Genomic DNA, 21,754 nt, shown 5'->3' with positions numbered 1-21,754 from the left:
AGGGGTAAAACAAACAAATAGGCACACACACACATATGTGTGTATATGTATATAGGTATATGTGTATGTGTGTGTATATGTGTATATATACATACATATACAGAAAATACACACACCCATACAGATACACACACACACACCTATATATAATACATATGTGTGTGTGTGTGTGTGTGTGTGTGTGTGTGTGTATATAAGTTGATCAATCTATTTGAAATCAAAATTAGGAATCTTGTGTTATCCTGTTATGTAAATCATCTAGTGCAGACATGGATTAGGTTAAACCAACTGCCTTTGTAATGAGACGCACTTCAGCACTCTGTGTCTTTGTTGGGCGAAGTTTCTCGGTTAATTGTCATTCTCCAAATAAAAAACAAAAAATTCCCCCTGTCCTGAAAATAGCTCCAGGGAGACAACAGTCACTTCCAGGGCTTTTCTCTTCTTGTCTCTTGCAACACAGCCTTTAACACAGTTTCCATCTTAATGAAGTCACAGTCTTTTACAAGATTAGAGAACCTTGTCTCCTATTGAGGGAGCAGTAAGAAAGAATTCAGCTCAAATTGCTCACTCACAGTTTATAAACTGATTAATTTATTGCTTTTGCTGCAAGGAAATGTGTTCCATTTTAGCAGGGTGAACTGCACAATTTTTGGTTCTCTTGACTAACTGGCAAGAAAAGTGTGATATATACATGTAAGGACTTGCTTCTGAATGGGCTAAGGGAAGTGTGCATTTAAATGTGACATTAGGCAGGGGGATAAGAAGGGTTAACACTATGTTTCCCTCTCTTGCAGGTAAATCCTCCTGGGAGAGCAAGCTGGTGACTCATTTATATTCTAAATACAAAACAGCTGCCTATTTATGCAACGTTAAGACATGCAAAAATATGGTAACAGAGTGGTGAGCACCCTCACAATATCCGGTACTGGCAACAAATGGTGTTTTGGCAGGCCTTCAATCTGTTCCAAAATGACACATCTGGCCAGTTGAAGGACCTTCTCCAAAACTGGTCTCCTAACAACTGACATGCCAAAAAGCCTCAGCTCAAATAGTACTTAAGACCATTGCAAATCATTCAGAAACACAGTATTACATCAATTTGCAACAAGCCGAATTAAGAAAAAAAAAAAGGGTCCTTTGACATGGGGGACAAAAAGGAGAAAAATATCATAACAAACTAAGGACTGCTACTCTTAAACAATATAACATGTGTTTATGGCATTCACAAAAAGAAAGAAAAAGACTCCAATTTGCAAATGAAGCCAAGAAATCTAACATCAACTGTAATTTTAGGCTTTCAGACTATTCACCCAGAGAGTAGGGTGAGATAATAGTATAATTGGTACCGTACCCTCTTCAACTTGTATAATGCTCTTTGGGGTTTGTATAGTACTCAGTTAATTCATTTTTTTACTTAGTGATACCATTTCTTTTACCCAAAGGCATTGGGGTGATAAAATGTGTTTCTTCTCTCTCTCTTTCAAAATAATGAAGACAAATACATCCCTTTTAGAAGATTCTAGCAAAGCAAACAGCTTATTTTTAGCAAAAAGTAAAGTCATTTAGACTCTTCTCAAATTTTAAAGGAGGACATATATGTTCTGGCATTTGCTCATATGTTTCTGAGATATGTATATTCATGCATAAACATAAGAAAACTCAAATGAAATAATATTTATTGTTTCCAATTTTTGTGCTAATTATTTATTTCTGTTCTTGATTTTCCCCTGTGCTTGATCACAGATAGTAATGGATAGAATGTGTTCACTATAGCAAAGGATTCATGTATATTGGATAAAGGGAATTAAAATAGTCTTGTAAATTTAAAAAAGTAAAGCAAGTCCAAATTGAGTATATATATATTTGTTGTTGTTGCTGTTATTTCTGCTTAAGCTGCCATTCTGGAAGGAACTGCAAGCTACATTTTCCATGTGGCTTGACAAATAAGGCAAAATCAGGGCATATAGCACTTCAACAGGCTTTTAAATAGAGTGAAGAGAAATAAACCTGATTAACTGAAAGAATCTGATTAAAATGACAAAAGCAGGGAGAACCGCATTAAGTTATACTTTAAAGAAGAAAGATATAATAGGTACATTCCTGATCCAGTGCTTATTTGCAGATCTAAGTTTAGAATATAAGGGTTAAAATCCCATGGGGGGAAAATATCTAGCTGGCTAGAACTCAAGTAGTCATTTCTGTATATGAGGTGGAAAGCACAAATGGGAGGTCACCCAGCTAGTCATAACCTGGATTAGATTTGCATTCTTTTTATATTAACATGCACTGATTTAGGAGGTTATTCTGGAAGATCAGAAAATTCTGAATTACTAGTGTGTCCAATAAAATACAGTGCATGCTTATAATATAAAGTTGTAACAAATTAATTCAATTCTGTAGTAATATATTGAACACTACAATGGGCTTGCCACTGTCCTATGAAACAGTTAAAAAATATAAAACAAGAATGACACGACAGTACCTGTGGGAGGTTTTTTTCTAATGTTCCTCAATGATCCCTCCCTCATGGTATTTATTCCCTATGTAGTCCTATCCCCTGGACTTGTGAGTTGAACCTAGTAACTTGCCTTTAATGAATAAAATATTGCATAATGATGAAATGTCACTTCCAAGATTAGATCATAAATGACTGTGACTTTCATCTTTTTGGCTCTCTGCCTTTCTGTCTCTGTCTCTCTGTTTCTCTCCTCATGTGCTTTCTCTGATCGTGGAAGATGCCATGTTCCTCAATAGGTCCATTTGGCAACAATTTTACAGCAGATTTCAGCGAATAGCAAGCAAGGAACTGATGTCCTCAGCCCAACAATCCTTGATAACACAAGTTCTTCCAACAACCATGTAAGCTTTGGAGAAAAAACTTCCCCAGGTGAACTTTCATATGAGACCACAGCCCTGACCAACATCTACATTGCAGCTCTGTGAGAGATCTTACAGCAGAGGACTAACCTAATTCATATTGGGGTTTCTAACTCGCAGACGGTGAAAATACAAATGCATGTTGTTTTAAGGTTTGTGGTAATTTGTTACCAGCAATAGGTAATTGGTAGAGTGCCCTTAAAGAGCTTTACACCTAGTTTTGCCTTTAGAACTCACGTCTTTGACTCCTGCTTCTTCACAATCCCACTTTCACGCACCAAGTCTTTTCCTTTTTGCTTTAAATCTGTAGTTCTCAAGAATTTTTTTTTTTTTTACCTAGGCCAATAAAGGCAAGGCAAATAATTTCTCAGACATTTCCATTTTAGTTTATTAAAAGGAATTAGCAATAACAATGTGATGAGAATGCATAATTTAATAGAGTTCTGAAAAGTACATTTCTGAATTACAATGTACACATGCTTCCCTGTAGTTATTAGAAATGTAGAGCCTAAAAATATTACTGATGAAAGTATTCATACACACTACTGGATAAAGAAAATCATAGATAGCAAACTAAACTCATTATGAGAAAGATAATCTGAAAAGATACTGTAATTAAAAGCATTGTTAGTGGCAATTGAAACCTACAGCAAGTCAAAGAATCCTGAACACTGGCTTCCCTGACAGCAGGATTTCTCTTTGTATATATACATGAGCTGCCAGAGCTGTGTGGCCTGAGACTTGTCTGTAGAAAACTGACCACTACTCAAAGTGATGCTTATCTGATGTACATTTTAGTTTACAAATACAAAATTTGAGTTAATCTTGATACTTTGAAGGATACTCAGAAGCCTTTACCCTTGCAGATAGATAATATATCAAATTACATGTTAGTTTTCAATAACTTTTTTTTTAGATCAGTTAGCAGGCACACACAATGACACTTTTGATATTACTATTTTAAAAATAACTGCCCTACAAAAATAGCCAATGTTTAATGAATACACACTGGGTGCAAAACCTGGCGTCATGGATATGTAATAGGTCATTTCAAATGACCTATTGTGGTAGGTAAACACAGAGTCTGAGCCCTGTGTGTCTGACATTAGTTTGTACACACAGTCGTTATGCACACTAATTGGTAATATCACCTGCTTCTGTTTATCTTGCCCCCGCTGTCCTAGTTCAGGATGTCCTCATCTCTTCCTTGAATTACTGTAAAAGTATCTTATTTGAACTTTTTCTCTGATTTCTCTCTTACGCTCTCTGTTCTAGCCATTATGAGTTTGCTAAAATACAAATATGATCATGTTAATTCCTTTTTCAAAATTTTTAAATGGCTCTTCAGATAAAATTCTCTTCCTAATATGATTCCAAATATTGTTTAGAATCCAATCCCTGCCTATATGTTTAGGCGTATCACAGATATTTCTGCCAGCCTTCTGCCCTAGATATACAGAGGAACATTTAATTATCAATGGACATCAGCATATGGTAGTCCTTCTGCTTCAGAAATCTCCCCCACATACCCCTTTGTTCCCTAACTTTGACCTATTACTTCTTTCAAAAACACACTGTTCCTTCAGTGCCAGCTTCAGACTCACTCAACTGGTAAGTTCTCTGTCTATCCGTATCCTGGACTTGGTGACCCTCCAGGGGTCTCCCATCTTGAAGGGTGTCAGAGGACTTCCTCAAGTGCTCTTAATGCATCAATCGAATTGATGAACTCTCCTCCATGAAGGAAGGGTGTTGCAGTCTTTTTCTTATTATTTTAAAATCTGATTTTAAAATATCATTTATGAAGAACAACTTATGTTGGCTGATTTAAGAGGCAGTGTACTTAACTTGTCTACCTACAAGCTCACAGATCTCTAAAACAAAAGCCAGGCAATTGAAAAAGATCAGAAATCAATCACTCCAAGAAACAATGGACTTATGTGCAACCAGTGAAACTGTTAGCACAAATTATAGTATGTCAGAGTAAATATTACAATGGACTAGGGGGAAAAAGTGATATCTAGTCCTACAGCTGGTGTACATTATTTCCTTAACTATACCACCAGCACCACCACCACCAATCACCATGGAGAATGACCAGGCATAATCCCAATCAGCTTGAAGCTCAGGTCTGCTGCCCTACTTCCAAGGAAAGCACACTGACTCCTCCTGATGCTCTAAATGGCTGTTGTTGGCAGCCACGCTGTGACCCCAGGGAAACCCGCGGCCTCAGGATAGAACTGAGGCTTTCTTTGCACATGCAAAACATCTGACTTCTTGATTACATAACTGGATAAATCAATCCTTAAGATGGTGCTAAATCTGGACTTCCTGGCTATGTGATCTAAATAAGTTTTACTTCATATTCAGGCCGGTTCAAATAGAGTTGCCCCTTTCAGCTGAAAGCTCCCCACTGACAAGCTGTGATAATTCTGTATTTTTCTGATGTTTCAATGACTGAAAGCCCACATACATAGAAAGGAATCCTCATTCACAACAAACTATTAGATTTGGTACAAATCAGTCATACGGTAATAATTTGGTAATATGGTCAGTACGGACAGGCTTGCCACCAGCTAAAAAGACAATAAAATCTCATAGCAAGTGGACAAGTTCTAAGTGGCTTCTGCCAAGAAGGGGGATGGGAAAGAACGAACTCAGCAGGGTGATACCCTGCGACGGCTGTGCAAGCTGGCACTCTGGCACTCCGGCTCCTCTGCAGCACGCTGACAATTCCAAAACAAGGAGGTCTCACCCTCCATCTCCACTAAGACTCCCTGTGCAAACAAATGCATTCAGGAAATGATACAGATAAACCAGCGGTGTGAACAGGATGGAGCATGGTAAATAAAAAAAGGATGTCCTGTGGCTTGTTCATTTCACATTCATTGCATTTTGTGATGTCTAGCATTCTGCAGGGAATAAAACCCACAAACACAATTCATACAGGGAGGAACGGCCAGCTCCAAATCTCTTAGCCAAGCCTTTATTCTTGAATCCTTTTTTTAGCCCAGTTCTGTCCTCACCCACAATATAATTTGAAGTCCTGCTAAGAGTGCCAAGTCTTCCTTCATGTTTTCCATTAATGTTTAAAACTTACTGAAGGATTCTTAGAAACTGCATGGCCACATTGTGCTCTCTGTAATTTGTATCTGTAACCTCTGTAATGCATATGTTCTCCTTGGGGACTGAGCACTGACATCATTCATAAACTCTTGGATCACATGTGGCACTGCAGACTTGTGACATCTGACCATGGCAGACTCGAGGCCTGTCTCTGGCAATCATTTCCTTTGGTTGAGTTTAGGAGTCAGCAGTTGGCAAAACTTCAGCTCTTGAAAGTCCTATTTTTGGCAAAGTATAACATCTGATACTTCACAGGGATCTGCATACCCTGTGCATTAGGTTAGAAGGAAGTTGTGGATTGAGGCTAATTAATGTTTAATCAGTTCCTCTTTTTTCTTCCTTAAAGTGCCATTGTCCACAAAATCTTTCATGTGGGACTGCTGTCTCCAGAATCACAGAGAGCTCAAAGAAGTAAGGACAACTTAGAGACTCTGCCCAAATAGAGCATGTGAGGAGGAGGATGGTGTCTAGAACTGCAGGTACTAACCCAAACCCTTTAAGGCAATGCCTTCCGCTGCTGCAGAACAGAAAATGTTCTGATCCATTACCCCAACAACCACCTTCCAGAACCTGCCCATGCCAGGGCTAATTCCTGTCTTGGTTACAGATGCGCCTATAACTCTGGATATTGGAAGAAATAATGCACTGAATTTAAAATTCAAAACTACACAGGCTAGCATTAAAGAAGAAGTATTAATTAATGTTTCTCAAGACAGTAAAACCATCTTGGGAAAACACCACATTATGTCAAGTTTATAATACTGCCTCCTACTTTCTCTAATCTGGATTTAGATATAAACAAACAAATAAATAAATAATCACAACATCATTATAGGATTTACATTTACTGGATGATTACAAATAATCATCTGTCTGCTTGTAGCTTTGCAATCTGGTTCTTGTCCCATGAGCCTCAAGTCTTCAGTGAAAGCAGTTAGGCTGCTAGGTAACAAGAAGGCTTGTTATAGGTGTTTTATAACCATGCCTTTTCTACCCACTACTTCCTATTTTTTCCCTACACCCCTCTCATTCCCTCCTCATTTAGACCTCACTATTAAAAGAAAACAAAAATCTGAGAGAACCAAATAGCATTTATATATGTTTATTAAAAATGCAAATTTGATATATTTATTTATGTGCATATTTAAAATTAAAATATACATAAGTATGTATTCACATTAAAACCAGAATTTATTATTGCCTTATAGCTACATCTGTCAATATGAAATAAAGAATAAAGAGTGCTATCAAGTAAATATTAATGTACCTCTTTATTTTGTGTCCCCATAGAGTACCACTCTTCTCCCGCCTTTTTGTCCGTATCTGAAAGCATTAGCTGTTACAACATTCTAACATGGCACAGTTCACAGAGGTACACGTCTCAGCAGCATATTCCTGTCATTCCACCCTTTCCTAGTATCAATGGGTTATTGCTCCAATATTTCTCTCCCATGGTGTATTTCTGGTGTGCATGATCAACATGAATTACAATGCCAAGTAACTGCCAGATGTCATGAGTTATAAACTCAATAGTCTAAGGATTATTACACATTAGGGCACCCTACAGTGCAAGGGTGTCCTGGAATTTATGTGTTATTTATTACCTATTGGCAGGGTCTCAAAGTAATCTCACCCCTGCTGATGAAATGAGGGTTGGAAGGAGAAGAAGGTCAAGGTCAACCTTCCTTGTCAAGAATTCCAGTTATTTCGAAACTACTGTTGCTTTTTATCTGGTTATCCCCTCTAACTGCAATTCAACAAATCTCTGAGTCAGTGTATATATATTATAATGCATCCATGGGCTTTCAACTGATTTCTGCTAATTTCACAATTTCCATCATTTCCCCTATTTTAACAACATACTTAATAACTATAATCACTAGAAGTTCCATTTAAAGAGTACTAATGAACCCCACCATAATCCATGAACTTAAAAATGACCACTTTAAGAATACACTGTTTACTTTCCTCTTTTACACAAAATGTAGACCAAAACCTAACATCATGAGACTTATTTAAATTTTTAATGCAAAAGCAAGACCATGTTTTAAAAATCATGTCCCACATGCCTGTTGACACTTCAGTCTTTTCCATCCAATATTAAGATTTGCATATGTCCACACCACAAAATATGGGCATTACTCTAAGCTGTCATGAAGTTTGCTGAAATGGATGTAATTTGACATCCTATATTCTTCAGGAAATGTTCCATTTGATTACTACATGACAAGAACTTGAAATGTTTCCTAATCCAGAATATGGCATATTTATTTTTAAATTGGCTGATTTAAAAAAAATCTATCATCTCTCTACTCTATTCCAAGACCCAGTAACCTTCTTTTCTTTTGCCACCAAATGAATTCTGAATGCTGCAGTTAACATTCAGTAATCTCATTACCCATCTACCATAAATCTTCAAAAGCATCATCATGTTTTGACAGCTAAGCAGGAAGAGGAAGCAAGGAGCATATCCAAGCACTTTTTATGAATGCAAATTTGCTAAAGATCACATTTAAATTATTTCAGAAAACTCATATTACACCACTGACAACAACTGGAAAACAATGTGCTTGAAAATTTTGTTTATGTATGAGAAGCACAGTTTCTTTTATTTCTGATGCTAAATCCACACCCCTACAACACACACAACCCACCCACTCAACCTTGCCATATACTCTAGGATACCAAAAATAAGTAATGGATATATTTATAGGTGTCAGTAATACTTAGTTGTCATGATGAAAATGTATCATAGATGTGTTTTCCCCAAAAGTGTTCAAATATTTAAAAGTTTACATATACTTTAATAAAGCTTCCATATCTTATATGAACCTAGAAAGAAGTCATCTTAAGCATGGAAGTTTAAAACAAAATCTCTCTCTTCCTCTGATATACCCTGGTGTCAACCTTGGGCATCCACAGAGTATATGCTCAGCAATAAGGGAATAAATCAAATTGCCTTCTAAGCCTCTGGCTACATTGTTATTCTGTGGGATCCATGGGTATTCCTAGGATGAGGATTCATTCCACTTTCATTCCCAAAATAGTCAGAGAAAAAAAGAGAGACAGTCCCTTCCTTCCTGCTTGGAGAAGCACCAACTCCCTACATGGAGATAACTACCTAGCCGTGTGTGATTGTTCTAGCTTCTCCACCTGGGAGGGTACCAAAACTTGGTAAGTAAGATTTATCAGCAAATCTACGAAACCTTCATTATTCTGTCTTAATCAAGGCTATTTGTGAAGCTAGATTAATAAAGTTCATGGGTATGATCTCTAATTTTGGCCGTTTTCATACACCAAAGTACCAACCATTTCACCCTACTCCTCCCTCCAACTGTCTACAAATTGTGAAATTTGAAGCTTTTTCTTGGTACTCTCAATGAATAGTCACATTACAACTGTTCTGGATACAGGGCAAAATGCTTAAAATATGGGCAACAAAAGGAAATCTGATGTTAGGAAATTGAATAATTTTTGAAATAAATGAGTAGATCCCACATAATCAAATGTCACATATATTTATCCAATGAAATCTAAACCACAGACCAACACTGCCCTTCACGTGAGTTTTTCCATATTTACTTAAAGGAATTTTGCTTTAGTAAGTTTCTGAGAGCTGACTTCAAAATATCACTGGGGATGTTATCAGCTGATAAGTGCTTGGTGTGGGGTTTGGACTAGAGGACTTTACATTTCACTTCAAATATTCTAAATAGCTGGTGAAAAAATTATTCATTGCTTCTGAAATCTAGAATCTTCAACCTTACCTATGAATTGGGTAACTATGTATTTTATTCTCCATACTAGACAAAAGGCAGCATTCTTCATAATTATGCTAGGACATCCAGCAATTCCAGGTAGAATATTCACCTACCTTCACCCCGTCTTTAACTCTCTGGAGTCTATCCTCTAAAAGTCTCTGCTTCCTTATTTTGTCCCTTCCATCATAATACTTTATCCACATTGGCCTTTGTTTGAGTCCTGGAACATAGGAAGCTCTTTTCCACTTTAAAGCATGGACACAGTTTGTTTTCTATATGTGAAATGCACTCTAGTTCCTCTCCAGCATTTGTCCTGTTCCTTTCATGAGACCTGGCTCTTCCATTTAATAAATATTTATGGAACTACTACTAATTTGGTAAAGAGAAAATATGGCATTGTGGTTAAAATAATGAGTTTCATCACTTGCCTGAGTTTGAGTTTCAGCTCTGCTACTTTATTAATGGATGGTCTTAAACAAATGTCTGAGCTGGTTTGAGATTCAGTTTCTTCATCTGTGAAATGGGGATACTAAAGCTATGCCTTTGTAAAGCACAGTGTGAAAGAAAGAAACACTTCATAAATGAGAATTGTTACTGCTGGAAAACTAGTAAACAAGAAGCACCTCGCAAATTCATTTTTGTATCTGATTTCAAAGGAGTTTAATAGCTGTCAATTTTTGATTCCTCTGACTGTTGAAAAGTCTGTACCTTCAAGAACTCTCCTGTGTATAAAATATTTCCTACCTTAAGGTTTTCAGGGTCAGTCAAATACTATGCCAATTGCTACTAGATGGTGATAATAACTGTAAATGAGTTCTATGGGAATTTGGACTTTTTATATAAGAGTATAATACTAAAGTCAATATGTTTAGATTATTTATTATTTTTGTTATTAAGTATTAAAATGATGATACAATATAATTGTTTCCTCCCAATCAAAAAGTTTTAACTTTGCCTGGTGATTTTTGTCCAGTTCATTTTTAAAACATGACTTTAACATGACATTTAATGTTGCTTTGTTTAATTGATACCAAATAAATTCGATATTTTTCAACTTTACAATCCATTCTAGTTGTAAGTACTTCTTTGTGGTAAAGAAGAGTTTTTAATCATTTCTTTTTTATTTAGGAAGTGTGTACTGCCTATTTTGTTGGTGCAAGGTGCTATGTAACACACTTAGAAATATAAGCTATTTCAAGCAGAAATTCTGCCCTCAGGGTACTAAAGAGAGTTAGAAAAGTTACTAAAACTCAAAACCACAATCTGCAAGAAAAAAAGCATGTAGTATCAGGGAACTGCATTGAAAGGTATATTGAAAATTCACTAAGGAACAAAGGAGGGGAACATTGTTTTCAAAAAGGAAGGCTTTTTAAAGAAGTTAGCTTTAGAGCTGGGTTTGAAGTATGCATCGCATGCTTTAACTCATTACCAAAAGAAATGACACATGCTGGAATGTGCTTACATGTACATAAAACAGTCTCTGGAAGAATACACAAGAAACTAATAATAACAAATGCATTTGCAGAGAAAAACAAAACTGCAAAATGAAGAATGGGAGAGGAAGGTTTCACTATATCCACTTTATACCTTTTGACTTTCAAGCCCTGTAAATGTAATAATTACTTATTAGTATATATAATTAGAATTGTGTGAATAAAAAGAATATTGAATAAGAGTGCTTTCCAAGTATGTGATTTGTCCCAACTGGATTCGACATAAAGAGTCGTGAAGAGGGTATGGAAACCAGATTTCTCACAAAAGTCACAAAGTGACGCAAGCTGCAAGTTGCTAGAAGAATGGTGCTTTGATGTCAATGAAAGAACTGTAGGATGATGATAATCCTGACCTTAGAGGTCAGAATATAAAACTTCATTAATTAGTCATTTTCTAAGATAGAACACAAATTCTGAGATCTTCAATGTTGTGAAGATATATTCTTTGCATTTAAGATTAATTGAAGGGCTACGGTGAGCTAAGTACAAGAGATCTTGTTTTCTTCAGGTAACTTCCTAGGAGTGGAAGGCTTAAAGCCATCATACATATTTACTGTCAACACATAGTCCCTAAAAGCCAAAATAGCATTTATTATAAAAAAAAGTTCTTTGTCTTTCTCAAAGTAGGTTGTGAGTTTACAAACTTGCTCTGATTATGTGAATCAAGAAAATTATAAATGTTCTTCCCTTAAAAATAAAAACATATCTTTAATGAAAGTTCTTCATAGAGCTTTCTTTAGAGAAAATGTAAAAAACCTTGTTTAACTTTATAAAATTTTGGGCATATTGAGCAACTTTTCTCTGAATACATCTCCTCTGGCAAGGGAAACAAAAGCAAAAATGAACAAATGGGACTACATCAAACTAAAAAGCTTCTGAACTACAATGGACACCATCAGAAGAACGAAAAGGCATCCTACAGAGTGGGAGAATATATTCATAAATGACATATCCAATAAGGGATTAACATCCAAAATATATAAAGAGCTCACACACCTCAACACCCAAAAAACAAATAAACCAACTAAAAAAATGAACCAAACAGACACTTCTGCAAAGAAGAAATCCAGATGGCAAACAGATACATGAAAAGATACTCCACATCACTAATTATCAGGGAAATGCAAATTAAAACCACAATGAAATATCACCTCATACCAGTTAGGATGGCCAACATTCAAAAGACAAGGAACAACAAATGCTGGTGAGGATTCAGAGAAAGGGAAACCCTCTTACATTGTTGATGGAATGTAAATTATCTCAACCTTGTGGAAAGCAATATGGAGGTTCCTCAAAAAACTGAATATAGAAATACCATTTCACACAGAAATTCCACTCCTAGGAACTTACCTGAAGAAAACAAGATCCCAGGTTCAAAAATATATACACACCCCTATGTTTATCGCAGCACTATATACAAAAGCCAAGATATGGAAGCAACCTAAGTATCCATCAGTAGATGAATGGATAAAGAAGAGGTGGTACATATACACAATGGAATATTATTCAGCCATAAAAAGAAATCAAATCCTACCATTTGCAACAACATGGATGGAGCTAGAGGGTAGTATGCTCAGTGAAATAAGCCAGCTGGAGAAAGACAAGTACCAAACGATTTAACTCTTTTGTGGAGTATAAACTACAAAGCAAAAGTGAAGGAACAAAACAGAAGCAGACTCACAGACTCCAAGAAGGGACTAGTGGTTACCAAAGGGAAGGGGTTCGAGAGAGTGGGTGAGGAGGGAGGGAGAAGGGGATTAAGGGGCACCATGATTAGCACACATAATGTAGATGGATCACAGGGAAGGCAGTACAGCATAGAGAAGACAAGTGGTGACTCTGTAGCATCTTACTACACTGATGGACAGTGACTGCAGTGGGGTGTTGAGGGGAATTGATAGCATGGGTGAATGTTGTAACCACAATGTTGCTCTTGTGACACCTTCATAAGATTGTATATCAATGATATATTAATAAAAAGTATTTGGTGTAATTTCTTTGATGCGTCTATGACTTTTAAATTTCATATGATTTGAATATATAAAATCAGTTTTTCTTTTATTTTAGAAGTGAAGGAAAAGGAAATGTATGCATAGGTTAAGTATATTGATGTTATTCAATCTATAATACAGTTTTTGCTAGTGGATGACAGCTGAGACATATCATAAAATGAATTTTACTCCATTTTTAAACAATATAACTCTTGAAGAAAGTTTCTGTACCCACTAAGTTCAATTTTGTCTAATCCTTGGGTTTATGATGATGTCAGTTCACTAAAATGTTAGTTAAAACTTTTTAAAATGCATACTGAGAGGTAACAGCTTCAATACTGTAATATGGTGTAAAGAGAAAGACAATGTTTTATTACCACTTAATTGTTTTCAAAACTGAATATTCCATAATAAAAAGGTTCACTGCATATTTGCAATAGTTTTCAAAAATTAAGCAGCCTAACAATTTAAGATGAATTTTCTGAAAAATGATCTTGTTACTGCAAAGTGCTAGTTATTACTTTTTTTAATTAGAAAAGCTGTCTATATTAGAAATAGATCATGTTAAGTAACACTGAAATATACTAACAGTCTTTATTTCTATATTTTTGTAAATATTCCAATATTTATAATGTTTAGATAGAATAGGATTTCCATAAAACAGTTGATGGCTCAATCAAATCTTACAATTAACTGTCTTCACCAGATACTATATCAGTACCTTGTAAGACTGAAAAGATCAGATGGGAAATATACTATAAATCCATTATATCTCTAATGCAAATGTAATTATTTCATGTTTCTCTCCCATAATAGTTTCGCCAAAATAAGTATTTGATAATATTGTTAAGATGTGAAAAATTCTTAAGTGATTTTTTTTGTATTCTACCCCAAATCCTGCATAATGAAACCATTACCATTAAAGCATTGCATATCTAGTTTGAATGTGTATTTGTTACTTTGTGTTCTGAGACACCCTCCTAATTTTCCTCCCATTAGCCATTACTTTTGCATATACTTTGCCAGAAACTTCCTATCCTTAAAACAGTCAATGCCACTCAAAAATGTAGTGCCTGCAGCCACATATTCTTCATAGTTAACCTCGGCTAGTCTTGTTTCCATGCCGATGACCCTAAAATGAATGCCTCCAGCCTTCAGCTCCCTGAACTCCTCACTTGGATCTATCTCCTTGCCTCAAACCACCAATTGAGAGTCTCAGAGCATCTTGAATTTAACACGGCCAAAATTGAACTCTTGATTTTGTCATATAAATCTTCATCTCCCCAGTATTTTGTGTCTTTGTCTGTAGTACCATCATATACAAATTTCTCAAGGAAGGAATTATTTTCTCTCCATTTCTGAACCCATGGACACCTACACACACACCATCACCATCGTCACCTTGCCCATCAGTAAGGCCCAATGACTGTGAAAACCTCTACAAGACCTTTCTATTTTTCTTTACCTCCACTCCTGTCATTTGGTCCTGGTCTCTGTCATCTCTCATGGATACCACAGGTGACTTGTAACAATCTTACTTTTACTCTTGCCCTTCTTATAGTCAATTCTCCACAGGGCAGAGAATCACCTCATTAAAATTATGAAACAAATCTTGCTATCCTTCTTCTTAAGATTCTCCAAAGGATACATCATATTTTTAAAAAATCCAAGTCCTTACTCTGGCCTACAAAGTTTCTTGAGATACCACCTCTTGTGTCCCAGCTATGCTGGTCCTCTCCTCTTCCATCAAGGCAAACTATTTCTTTAAGACTATTTCTACAATAGTCACTGTGGAATGTTCTTTTCCCAAGACTTCCTCTTAGCTCTCTTCTTCTTGTCCATCAGATCTCAGTTTACATGTTAGTTCTTTGGTTTCTCAGCTAATGGTGACCCAATTCAAAGAAGCAACAGGATCCCACATATCCCATCCCTTGGGTATTTTTTCCTGTTGCATGTCACATCACCGTGTTAAATTACTCGTTTGACACATAGTCTACAGGCACACACCTGATCATCTACATTTGCTCTCTTACAACACTAAACTATGTTTTCTACCTTTATCTTGTATCTACCTACCACTTCAGCATTTTATTAAAAATAATAATAATAAAGAGAGAAATGTGGTATCCACATATAAATCAAGTATAAAAACCAAATGAGTATTCATATTTGAACTGACTGTTTAGAGTTCATAATGCATGAGCAAAACCGAAAGTTTCTGTGATGACTGCCCTTGTACTGTTCACTATGTAACTTATTCACTATGTAAGAATTTGTTCTACATGTAAGAACTTGTTTGTTATGCCTCAGAAGATTGGAGACTGACGAAAATTAGGCTTGGGGTGGATTAATGATTGTCCATTGAGCACTGACTCCCCTATACAGAATTTTATTGTCGTTAACAACCATTTGATCAATAAATATGAGAGATGCCCTCACAAAAAAAAAAAAAAAAAAAAAGGACAGACTTCCAATGGTAAAATAAATAAGTAACCAGGATGTAATGTATAGCATAAGGAATATAGTCAAGATATTGTAACAGCTTGGTAGGGTGATAGCTGGAACCTCGAATTATGTATATAAATGTTCTACTACTGTGTTGTACACTTGAAACTAATGTAATGTAATACTGTGCGTCAACTACCCTTCAATAAAAAATAATTATTTAAAAAAAAAATAGTATATCTCATTTAAGCATTTTAAGGACAGAATAACAAATGAAAGACTGTTATGAAAATCAGATTTTAATGTGCAGAATTTTAAATAAAACTGCACTTAGAAAGTGCAGACATTTTATCAATCATCAAGCTTTTTTTTGAACTGAAGTATAGTTGACATTAATACCTTCAGGTATACAACACAGTGAGTCAACATTAATATATATTACAAAATGCTGACCATGATATATTTAGTTACCACCTGTCACCATACCAAGTTACTAAAATATTATTGACTATATTCCCCATTCAGTACCTTCATCCCAGTGACTTATTTATTTTGTAACTGGAACTATACCTCTTAATCCCCTTGTCCCATTTTGCCTACATAGCCACCTCTCTCCTCTCTGGCAACCGCCGGTTTAGTCTCTGTATTTATGAGTCTGTTTCTAGGTTATTTATTTGTTGTTTTGCATTTCAGAATCCACACATAAGTAAAGCCATATGGTATTTGTCTTTCACTGACTTATTTCACATAGCGTAATACCCTATAGTTCAAGCCATGTTTTGCAAAAGGCAAGATTTCATTCTGTTTTATGGCTGAGTTAATTAATACTCCATTGTGCAGACATGCCATATCTTTCTTATCCATTCATCTGCTGATGGACACTTAGGTTGCTTCTATATCTTGGCTATCCAACTTTGCTCTTATTTCTCAGGATGGCTTTGGCTATTCTGGGTCATCAGTGGTTCCATACACATTTTAGGGTTATTTGATTTAGTTCCGTAAAAAAATGCCATTTTGATAGAAATTGCACTGAACTTGTAGATTGCTTTGGGATTATGGACATTTTCACAATATTGATTCTTCTAATCCATTAGGACAGTGTATCTTTCCATTTATTTGTGTCATCTTCAGATTCTTTTATCAATGTCTCAGTTTTCAGAGTATACATCTTTCACTTTCCTAATTAAGTTTATTCCTGCTATTTTACTCTATCTGGTACAATTGTGGATGGGATTGTTTTTCTGGTTTCTCTTTCTGCTGGTTCATTTTTGGTGTATAGAAACGCTACAGATTTCTGTGTAAAGATTTGGTATCCTGTAGTTTTATTTAATTCATTTATGAGTTTTGGTGGAGTCTATTTGGGACTTTCTACAACTAGTGTCGTGTCATCTGCAAATGGTGGCGGTTTCTCCTTTTCTTTCCCAATTCGGATGCCTTTTCTTTCTTTTTCTTCTCTGGTTGCTCTGGCTGGGGCTTCCAGTGGTGTGTTGAGCAGGACTGTTGACAGTGGGCGTCCTTTTCTTGTTCCTAACCTTAGAGTTTTACCAATGAGTGTGATGTTGGCCGTCGGTTTGTCACTTATGGCCTTCATTATGTTACATTCTGTCGCCTCTATAACCACTTCTTTGGGAGTTTTGGTCATGAATGGATGTTGCATTTTGTGGAGTGCTTTTTTCTGCATCTATTTAAAAGGATCATGTGGTTTTTGTCCTTCCTTTTGTTAATATGGTGTCACAATGATTGATTTGCAGATGCTGGACCATCCTTGCCTTCCTGGAATGAATCCTACTTGATTGTGTTAAAAAAAAAAAAAAAAAAAAAAAATAAGTAACCGGGATGTAATGTATAGCATAAGGAATATAGTCAAAATATTGTAACAACTTGGTATGGTGATAGCTGGTACCTAGAATTATCATGTATATAAATGTTGAATCACTGTGTTGTACACCTGAAATTAATGTAATACTGTGTGTCAACTACCCTTCAATAAAAAATAATTATCGAGGGAAAAAAAAAAATTACTCGTTTGGTTATTTGTTCCTTATCTTTGTTCCTTATTCAGTAGAATGTAAGTTAGCTCCATGAAAGCAGGGACCAAGATCATTTTGTTTATTGTTGGATCACCAGGGTCTATAATGGTATTTTTGGCACATCGTAAGTACAAAGTAAATATTTATTGAATGAATAGATGCGTGAAGAATTTCAATTCTTGTCATCATCTAAACTGGATAGCTTTTACATATCCATCTTTAGAACAAAGTCCTCTAAATTGGTTTAATGATTTTATTCAATAAATGTATGAGAAGGTGCTTGTCTTTTGTTTTTGTAAAGAATGTAGCACTCTGTGACAAGCATTACTATGGGATGATCCTCCATGAAATGCCACTAGTTGCTTATTTTCAAAGTTAAAAGCTAACTCACACATTTCACATTATTCAAATGGTTAGAAACAAGTCCAGAACTTCTATCACTGTTTACCATATTCATACCCTTAGCCAAATTATGTTATTAATGTTTATTTTAAAATATCTCAGTTTATCTAGTTATTTAAGGTGGGATAAATTAATATCTTATAATGATCAAGATTTCTTGCCTCAGTGGGAAACTCAAAATCACCCTGAGCACTAGGCTTATGAATGAAAAGATAGAGAGACCAGGATGTCAACTTCAGCGAGTTAATAAAAGAAGGAGTCAGGATTTGAAAATGGATTTTTTAAGATTTCTGGAGCCTACATCTGAAGATTATTGTGAGAAATTTAGGCATAACAGATATATTTTATAATTTCTTAACCTAATTATTAAAGGGTACTAAAAATAATTTAACTTGGTAACTTCATTACAGTCAATTATTATATCATGTGGTGAGATGGTGATTTCAAACTTTAAATTCATTTATTTTTAATTCAAAATTCATAATGAAACTTGCTTTGTTGAATAAATTACTAAGATGAGCTTGAATCTCTACAATTGCTTTTTTTAAAAAAAATTGGAGAACAAAAGCTAAGGGTGAGTAAATTGCTGATCAGTTATACTGTCTGTCTTTCTGTATAATAAACTATTGCAGCCTTTCAAATGGTATGATCAAGACCTCAGGATTGCTGACTTCTTTTTTTTTAATACATGTCAATCCCTTGTTTCAGCAAAGTAAAACTTTACTCAGCTTGAATCTTTTGTCTGTTCTCATTTATTTTTTAAAGAATATTAGAATGTGTTACATAACCATCTTGGAGATAGTTCACTTCTCATACTGATATAAGCATTATGAGGTTATATTTTTGCAAATATAAGCTGAGACAGAACCTTGCACCTTCAGCTGTACCATGAGCTCTGCAGGTTAAGCCCACAGGCTTTGGGGATTGGAAGCCATCCATCTGAGTCCTGGCATTGTTGCTTTTTAGCTATGGGATTTGGGACAAGTTATTTACCCTCCCTAGGCTTCTGATTCTCATCTGTTAAATGGGGATAATGGTGCCTTTCATTTAGGATGGTGATGAGGATTAAGTGAAAGCATTTTTGGTATTTATCACATACCCAGTGAAGAGGAAGTGTTCATTCATTATAATGGTTTTGCATAATCAAATGGACAGCAATGTTTAAAGTTATACCTTCTCCCTTATAAAGTATATAGCTCCCTTAAAACAGTGATAATTCAACTGATTAAGTATATTAATATATAACAAAATTGTAGATGAACACAATAAAATGGATATCTATTATTACAAATTTAATAATGAAATATTTAATAAATAACACTGAATAATATTTTGCATAAGCAAAATAATATTTATTGGGCCTAAATAATTGGCTTAAATACTTGTATTAATTAGTTTAGATGAAAAGTGACACTTTAATTTTCCTTTATATTAAGAAAAAATCAATAATTTACATTTGGGTAAAAATATGTATAACAAGTGGGTCAAGTTTTTCTAAAAGAAAGGTTCACAATATGTAGCAAGCATGTGCAAAGAATGAGTCTACTAGGAATGCCAAACAATGTTTATACCTATTTCTTAGCAAAAAATCATTTAATTTTAGTTTTAACGCAGATATTTTAACACAAAAATTAGCTTCTTCTTAATACAGATTTTTACTATGCTCAAGTTTGTAAAATATTTTTTCTCTCTTTGTATTTTTAATTGCTGGGCAAATGTTCTAATCATTCATTTGATTGAGTACCTGCTCTTCAATATTATATAACTATAGCTGACTAAAGATTAAAAGGGATTATTTATTTCAAGATTACAAAAGAAAAATAGAAATTGACATACTGACATGAAAAAACAGAACAAATCAGGGGACTCTTAGTTCCTCAAGAACCGAAGTCACCTGTTCCTGACAGTTCCATCTTCCACTCTCCAAATGCCTGTTAGTAAAAGAAAAGCAGTCCAGTCCACACCCTGACATCTTTAATTGACTTCCTGGAGAGTGCTATCAAGAGCTACTCAAGCGGGGCTAATAGAGCCCACAGATTGCTCACACATGGCAAAGCTGGGAGTGTTAGCCTTTAAAAAGGGTTGAGGGTGAGCATAATCTCCACTCCATGTGGGAGTAATAACCAATAGTTATCTGAAAAGCAACAAATAATCCTTCAGCACCTTTGAAATAGAGGGAAGATATGTAAGAGGGAGCCAGGGGAATTGGGGTCTAAATGTAGCCTCCCTGAAGGTGCCTCACATCACCAGATGGAGATTGAGACCCTGAGTTGTGTCAGATGATGCACATTAATGACAGAGACACTGGCCAAATGGAACCATCCTTTTGACAATAAAAGTTGAGTCTTCTGAGAGCACATTCCACTGAGAAGAGTCATCTTATGTTGAAATAAAGCAAAAAGGATATGATATTATTCAAACAAGCCCAGTCATTGCAGTAAAGTTTAAACCATCATCCCCACAGGAGGGTAGCCCACATGGCTTTGGAGCTACTCCTTGGCCTGCTGCCTAGGCACACAGGATGAAAACCTTGCTTGTTTATTTTCTTTCATTTCAGTTTTGCCACTGACTCTCTTACTTTTGTACATTAGAACATAATATTTATCTGACAAGAATGATAGTTTTGCACACAGAACTCTTAGCATGGAGCATGTCTTCTAGCTTTATTAAACTCCTATTTACTCAGTTTTGGATCTTCAATGACTACTTTCATTTGCTCTTTATGTCAAACTGTGAAACAGTTCACCATCCAAGTAAAAAATACAAAATAGTTTTCAACAGTGTTGTTTTTTCTTGTTGATACCCAGTTGCATACTATTTATTTGTAGTGCTGCATAGAATGTACTATGTTGTGCCAAATTTTTACACCAGGGCACTGAATAGTATGCTCAGAATGAAAGGTGATACAGGAACACTAATAATACTTTCTGAATAATCCCTTTATCAGTCAACTACGTGAAGATATGAAGAGCCTAGATAATGTCTCTTTTTATAAGAGGAAAGCAAACAAAAATTTGCATTTAATTTGAAGACACATTCCACATTTAGGGACACTTCATTGCCAAATTTCCTTAGCTACTGTTTATCTCAAAGGACCTTACTATAAAGTAAAACATTATATGAAAATCACCTTGGAAATGAGATCATGTTGATGGTATTTGAGATATTTTAATGAGTGAATAAAAAAGGCATATTGTCTACTATCACTGACATTATTTTAAAAAAGGAAGAAAAGAAGGATTCCACCAAAGATGGCAGCATGAGTAGGGTGGCAGAAATATCCTCCCAAAACCATATATATTTTGAAAATACAACAAATACAACTATTCCTAAAAGAGTGACCAGAAGATACACTATACCAGTCAGGCTACATCTACAAGAACCAAACGTCTCAGGGAAAAGGGTAACGTGCAGAGCCATGACCCAGCAGGATCCAAGCCCTCACCCCACACCAGCTGACTGGTGGAAGGAAAAGAATCAGAGTGGGGGGAAAGTGGAGGAATAGGAATGCTAAATAATCAGCCCTAGTAATCTGCCCCAGGAGCACAGACACACATTGCATGGTGCTCTGGATATTAGAGGAGGAGAAAAGCAAAATCCGAGACTAAGACTGCAAACAGGTCCCCACAGCT

The 21,754-nt window shown here is 35.5% G+C and overlaps 1 protein-coding gene across 6 annotated transcripts in view; it reads right to left on the bottom strand.

Moving 5' to 3' along the window:
• Window positions 1-21,754, bottom strand: part of ROBO2 (roundabout guidance receptor 2) — a 662,153-nt gene that overhangs the window by 184,859 nt on the left and 455,540 nt on the right. The gene's annotated exons all lie outside the window — the stretch shown is intronic.

This window comes from Manis pentadactyla, chromosome 1 (genome assembly GCF_030020395.1).
Source record: "Manis pentadactyla isolate mManPen7 chromosome 1, mManPen7.hap1, whole genome shotgun sequence".
In the NCBI taxonomy this organism is placed as follows: Eukaryota; Metazoa; Chordata; class Mammalia; order Pholidota; family Manidae; genus Manis; species Manis pentadactyla.
The sequence above is the reverse complement of the archived record's forward strand: the minus strand, read 5'-3'. Positions and strand labels throughout refer to the sequence as shown.